The sequence below is a fragment of the Rhinolophus hipposideros genome, assembly GCF_964194185.1.
Source record: "Rhinolophus hipposideros genome assembly, chromosome: 20".
Taxonomy (NCBI): Eukaryota; Metazoa; Chordata; class Mammalia; order Chiroptera; family Rhinolophidae; genus Rhinolophus; species Rhinolophus hipposideros.
The window spans coordinates 40196793-40204087 of record NC_138066.1 but is presented as its reverse complement, the minus strand read 5'-3'; the positions used below and the strand labels follow the sequence as shown (position 1 = coordinate 40204087).

Below are 7295 nucleotides of genomic sequence, written 5' to 3'. Positions count from 1 at the left end.
TTTGTCGCTTCTCATTACCTCTGCCCCACCTAAGGACAGCTGCTTACCTCCCCTCTAACGAGGGGGTAACCGACTCAGGATATTTGCAGGCAGTGGGGACAGCTTCCAGGCCTAAGTGGAAACTAGGTGTGGAGCAGCAGGGAGGAGGAGGGGACACTTAAAGTAAAGATGAGTTGTTGGGGACTGCTGCCAGCAAAGCTGTGTGTCCCAAAGCAGTGAATCTGGAACATTCTATCAATTTGTTTTATCCACAAATAATTGGCTACTGTCCTGGCACACGGGGTTAAAAGAATAAATTAGAGTTAGTAACGAATCTGATGCCCCTTCCATATAATTAGAAAAAGAAAGACTCACAAAAGGAAGAGCCCTGGAAGGAAAAGAAGGCAGACATTAGAAATATTCTGTCAGGGATGAATGTTCCTCTGTTGGTATGGGCATGTAAGGGATACCCACTTCACAGGGCAAAAGCTCCATGACTGCCACAGCCAGGAAATGGGTGATTAGAAAGGAGGCTGCCTGCCCCAAACCAGTGCTGCCCTGCTCCTCTCTCCCTCGCTTGCTGGGAGTTTTTATCCAAACAAAATGTCACAGAATAACACTTCCTGAAGATCCAGCAGTCGCTCGGTGCTCATGTTACCCTGCCGTCTTGATTTAGAAGGATTTTTTTGTTTGGCCCGAGCACTTATTTGTCCAGAAACATGTTTCATGATCACGTGAGACTGCTGATGCTGTCATAGCTTTCTGAAGCCTGAGTCTTGCCTGGAGCTTGATGATCAGTCCACAAATTAAAATCTTGGCCAAACATGTATGGCTTGAGTTTATCCAAAGTCCAAACAAATCAGATACTCATTCTGGAGAGATGTCAAATTCTTTCCTTTCGTAATACTGTCTCAGAAATTCAGAAAGGCAGTATATTTTATGTGCTCAAAGTTCTTATAATCACATTCAATCTGGTATCAGATGCATCAATTGCCATAATGAAGGGTTTTGAAAAGTCTGAAGCTTCCAAAATGGATAAAGAAATCAAAGCCTGTTTGAACTTTTGAGAAATATCTCAACACTGTAGGATCCAGAAACTTTAATGAGTTTGCCCTCTATTTGTCAGACAGCACAATAGACCAGCTACAATTTTAAATGAAGAAAATGCTAAGGGATCCTGCAAAGGATATGCTTTTACTATTATAATTATAATTATAATTATTATTATTATTATTATTATTAATTGCAGGGAGTTTGCCAATTTCTAATAGAATCTGCTTAATTCCACAAGAGATCACAGATGTCAAATATTTGACCTACAAAAGCCCAGCAGGCATTCCTAAATTTCACAGAGTTCATGATGGCTGGAAACCTCAAACTAGATACACCCTCATATTCAGGTATAAAGTCATAAAATGTCATCCTCTGAAATTCAGGACTAAAAAAGCAATCAACATAACATTAACCACCATGATATTAGTAGCATAAGGTTAACATTTTAAAGACGTAACAAGACTTTAGAGGTGTTTTATCAATTTCTGGTTCATGTTCTTAGAATGTCCTCAGATCTCAGCAAGGAGAATTAAATCTCTGTAATATAAGTGATGGTAATAGGTACCATTTGTTGAGCAGCTACTATGTGTCCAGCACAATGCCAGAAATTTTGCACTTGCTGTTTCATTAATCCTCACAGCTGGTGAGGAGGCTCTGCCTATGAGGGTTTTGAGGTGCGAAGGGGGATGAAAGTTGTCCACTATCATACAGCAAGTGCCACTGCTGGGATTCTAACTAAAGTCTTTTCAACTGCAAAGTATACCATTAAAGGCATAAGTGGATGAGAAATGATTCCGTGAAGTTGAGTAAAAAGGCAGTTAAGTGAAACAAAGATGTGATAAAAGTCTTCAACAGCTTCGAGGTGAATTATCAAAATCAGTTATCCAGACAGAAACATCTCTGGAGGTAAGAAAGGTTACTCTCTACAGCCTCCTCAGCCTGCTAGGGATATACCTTAAGAACTCAATTCCCTTGGATGTAATTCAATATTCACCAAACCTTCTGATCTTTAATTTGATCTCCTGGGGATGCCTTTCCACTGGGAGGAAACACCTTGTCCACATGACCAAGGCTGGTCAGCTGCCAGTTTTATTCTCTGCGATAAAATAATAACTTGGTCAGGAGGAGGACATTTAGTCTCTGCTGAGCAGAATTACTGGGAATCAATTCCCAAAAAGATCAGCTCTGAATTAGCTAAAATGGTGTTTCTGATCCTACAACACCACGGACTCAATCCCAGGTCTTCACTGACGTCCATCAAAATGTATGCATAGACCAGAGGGCCCACCTTGAAATAGCCTACCAAGCTCTCTGGCCATCTTAACGACATTGATTATAGGACCACCTTTAATGAGTGACATTAAGAAACTGTCATATTACATACTCACAGTCTGTCCAAATACTAGCTATGGGATGAGTACAGGATGTCATGACAGTCCATAGCATGTTCAACAAGCCATTAGCCAGTTTTAAAAATTAATCAGTTGAATCCCCAACACAGAGGGGTTTGGGAGGAGAAGCCATGAAACTTTAAAGGACTAACGTGCCCACAGTCCCCTTCAGGAAAGCCACTCCTAGACATTTTTTCTACAAACTGCCATGGTTCCAGCCATGTGCATTGAATGAAGGCAACATCACCACAATGGACTCAGCTGATGAGAACAGAAACCCATTAGTCATGATGAGGCCCAAGGTGAAAACTGCCATATTGTATATGAAGGAGGCCATCTGCTTCTGAGGCCACTTGGCATGAAGCTCTATACCCATCAGGAGAGTTCCTGATTAGATAGTGACAAGACGACCTATCTAGACTCTCTCTCAGGAAGAGGAAATACGAGGTAGACAAGGAGAACATGGGTTGTTCAAGTACCAAGTAGCTGGGCCAGGTCTCCAAGACGCTCCTAGATACCCCAGTCCTAGAAACCTTGGGAGGCTTAGAATGTATAGCTACCCCTTCTGGACAGCTTACTCTTTGCACTGAATTAAATATTTCCCTCAAAAATATTATTTCTGAAACTTAATACCAGGTCTACTTCTGAAATTTTATACTTGAAATTGCTCTTTGCAGAACTCTTAAACTAAAGAGCTTCTTGGTACTTATTTGCAAACACCAAATATTTCAATCATTAGAATCGACTATCTACTTAAGTCTAATTTTTTTGTCTTCACTTAGTTATCATCTACCAGGGACACTGTACAAAAAGAGTCATGAAGAGTTGGATTCTCTCAACCAGGAATTGTGTTTCCTCCTTACTTTAATACTTCACTTCCTTAGCACTTTGCTTTTTAAGGCTAAAACTAATCTTATTTGTAATTTACATGCCGAGCTTAAGTTTACTCATTAAATACTAAACTTGGAGTTGCTCAATAACTTTTTACAGGTTGACCTCTGGCACTCTCATCCTTTTTCAAGGGCACCGGTCTTATATTAAGTTGTGCTCCAAAAGATACATTAGAGCTGATCATCTAGCTGGGTCTTATTTTTGGGGAAACAGGGTACTTATCAGTTAATGCTTCGATTAGCAGTTAATACTTTAATAAGGATTCCTTGATAACTAGCTGAGAACAAGAATGGAACCTGGTTTGGGCTACTGGAGATGGAAAGGTACTGATGGCTGGTAGTTGGATAACAAAGTGCCCAAAACAAAGACTTCACCTATGTACATTTTATCTGGATTCTGCCTTGCTCAGGCTATGCCTCAGAAGTTGGTGTGAAGGCAGGGAGCAATGTACAGTGGGTAATAACACATAGTCTCATCTGGCTGAAGTAGGAGTGAAGAAGTGTTGAAGGAGGGAAACCAAGAAAGTGGACCCTGGGGGAGGGCACAGGGAAAGCCACAGTCAAGAGTTTAGACTTCATTCCAAAAGCAGAAGAATTTTGAAAGCGTCTTAGCAGGGGACCAATGGCATTAGACCTATGTTGCTTAGAGAATAGGGGAAACGGTAGAGACACTAGGGTGTGGAAGTCTTAGCAGGGGACCAATGGCATTAGACCTATGTTGCTTAGAGAATAGGGGAAACGGTAGAGATACTAGGGTGTGGAAGACATAGCGCAGGGTGTGGTTAGGGCGCCCTTACAATAGTCCAGTTGTGAGATCATGGAGACCCCAAGAATAGAAAGAGGGGTGCAATGCTGCAGAGGACACAGCCGCCAACTGGAGGTGGGAGGGCGGTGAGAAGACACCTAAGGATTCTGGACACTGATGAAAGGTCCCAGAATTTCTACTCTCCTTTTTCCCTATTCTCTACCCAATCAAAAATGCCCTAACTTAGTCTCAGTTGGCAAGGCAGCCAGTGCCTAACTAGGCAAAATAGGTGAAAGAATCATCTTTGCCTATGAAAACCACAGACAGAAACAAATCTCGAAGAGACAGGGTGAGGCTCTGTGGACACTGCTCTAAACCTCTAAGAACTCTCTTCCTTGGGAAAGGCAGACAAGACCACTGATAACCAGGAGATAAGTGGGTTCTTATCTCGGTCTGTGTGGATGGGGTGCCGCCCTTACTCATTTGTGACTTCCTTTTCATAGTGGAGCCGGCATTTCAGAGACCCCCTGCACAACTCACACTCCAAGGCTGCACTGTCTTTCCCTTTACCCGCGTATTGCCTTTAATATTATTTTATTCAGCTAAAAACATTGCCCCGTTTTCTAAGTGATTCTTCGTAAAGCACAGCCCTGATTCAGGACAGGAGGGAAGGCCTCGGTGTCTACGTAGGTCTGGGCTTTGGACAGCGAGACAAAGCCAATCACCTCCTCCCTCCTTCAGCATCTCGTCTCCGCCCGCCGCCATCACCCCTTTGCCTTCGCAACCCCAGCCCACTCGTTCCCACGGCAACCGCAGGGGCGCCCGGGTCCCCGCTCAGCACCGCGGGGCCGAGACCGCCGCCCCGCCCCCACGCCCGCGCCCGGGAGCCCCGCCCCCACGCCCGCGAGCCCCGCCCCCACGCTCGCGGGGGGGGGGAGAGGCCAGGTTGCCAAGGAAACGGGAGGACGCCAGCCGGCAGTCCCCACCGCCTCCGCCCCTAGAAAGACCGGCCGCAGCCGCGGAAAGCCGCCTCCCGGGAGGAAGAGGAACAGGGGCTGGTAAAGGGAGGGGAGACGAGGAGGAGGAGCGCAGGGCCGGCCGCCCGGGCGATTGATGGGCCACCCCTCCGCCCGGGCCTGGTCTGCCTGCCCCGCGCTCCGGCCCCGCCCGGGGAGAGAGCACCGACCCGCCAGGTAACGGCCGCGCTCGGGCCCCGCCCCTCTACTGGTCCCCCTGCAGGTGTGGGCAGGAGAAGGGCGACATCCCCTCCTTCCCACTAAACCGATTCTGGACGGAGGTCAGGCCTGAAGCCCGACGGCCTGGCCGCTCCTTCCCTGCGGCCGCCACAGCCGCCGTGTTTTCGAAGGCACAGGTTTTGGGGACTCTGTGATCATTTATGTGCACCCTGGCGGCCTCCCCGCAGCTACATAACTTGTCCGTAGATTACCCGGGTCTGCGAGTCCGGGCGAGGTGTATACACACGGCCTCTCCGACCTCTGAGTGCGACAGGGTGGCTGTTATTCCTGTGGAGAACCCCGAATTGCTTGTCAAGCCTGTGACATTCCCACCCACCCACGTTTCCCAATTACACACCGAGTCTCTCCCTTCTGGGCGTGATGGTCAGCGTGTGACCGCCCATCTCTTTCACAGTTTCGCAATAAAAGGAAGAGTCACCCCCAAGGAGCTTTTCTTACAAGCCCATTGTAGCCCTCAACCCTTGACTTCCTAAGCCAAACTGGCTGGAAGGGTCCAGTCGTCTCCCCTCACCCCGCTCGGTTCTCCCTTTCTCTCCTGTCACAGTAATCTCTCAGCCAGTGTGAGGAACACTGGGCCCCAGTCACTCACTTTTGTCGCTTATACTCAAGACATCTTTATAAGATTTTAAAAATCTTAAGTTTTCTTAAAGCTAAGGTTTAAACAAATTCTGTAAGATTTGTCATTAGAAATTAATGAATTATGTAAAAGAATGAATACGTTCTCCTGAATCGTTCTAGGCATCCAGTTGTGGAAAGGGGAAGATTTATTTTTATTAATAATATTTTTCATTTTTGAATTACAGTTGACATTCAGTATTATATTAGTTTCAGGTGTACAATACAGTCATTACACATTTATATAACTTATGAAGACTAGATAAGTCTAGTACCCATCTGACACCATACATAGTTATTATAATATTATTGACTATATTCCCGATGCTATACTTTATAGCCTTGTGACTGTTTTTATAACTGGCAATTTGTACATCTTAAGGGGAATTTATAAACCGGATTGTCAGGTATTTATATAGCCATTTAGATTTTGTTTCAAGGGAAACTTCAGCCTAAAGGAGGGCTTAAATTTACATTTTTCTTTATTGCTGAGCCAATAACAAATTCATTTAATGGTATTTCTACTATGAGAACATAGTAAGAAAACCGTAAAATAGCTTAATTGTTATTAAAAAAAACTGCCTCCAAATCAAATATAAACACACAGACACACACATATATATGTATATGTATGTGTATATATATATATATATATATATATATATATATCCTATATAGATAGGATTTTTTTAGAGAACTGAAAAACATTTCCACAATGAGATTCTGTTCTCCTTAGTCAGGGGAATTCGGTTTGAATTCACTGGAAATTTACACTAGAGAGGAATGCATATGTCACAAAATTCTTAGAATATTCCTCATTGAAATTTCACAGATATGTAGAATTTTGAGGCCAAGAAAAATCACTGGTTCTTGCTTTTTAGCTAAGCCGACTCCCTACTCCCTTTCCCACATCACTCCTACTCTCTTCCCCTTTTCTTCTCCCTCTCCCAACTTAAAATGGCATCTTACGTTGATTCCTAAAGCACAATTTTGACACATCATCTTGTCACCAGAGACTTAAAACAGAAGTGTGCATGACCATCCATGAAAGGATTTGAACTTGAAAAGCAGTTCAAAGGTCAGAAACAGAAACAAATACAGGATGCTATTTTAGAAACGTGTGCCTTGCCCACGTTTTATTATCGTTCTCCCCACCTCCAACCCCCACCCCACCTGTCTGTATTTGCTGAGGAAAAATTTTTGGCTTCAAGTGGCCATCTGGTTGAGTAGGCCCACAAAGCTGAGATCCACGAATTAAGCATTATCTCATGTGGATTTATTTCCATAGTTGTTTCTGTTTCTTGTTCATCCTGGTCAGTTTTTCAAACCTGCAGTACAGTATGAAGTTCAAGTGACACTTCAGAAA

The 7295-nt window shown here is 44.2% G+C and overlaps 1 protein-coding gene across 4 annotated transcripts in view; it reads left to right on the top strand.

The window, feature by feature from the left end:
* The first annotated feature begins 4995 nt into the window (after positions 1-4995).
* The window catches only part of MARCHF10 (membrane associated ring-CH-type finger 10), an 84533-nt gene continuing 82233 nt past the window's right edge, over positions 4996-7295 (top strand). Inside the window, exon 1 of one of the 4 annotated variants that reach the window (XM_081027314.1) lies at positions 4996-5251. The gene's annotated coding sequence lies outside the window, so the exon portion shown is untranslated. The remainder of the gene's footprint in view (positions 5252-7295) is intronic. The other 3 variants (XM_081027312.1, XM_081027311.1, XM_081027313.1) reach the window with 3 other exon arrangements.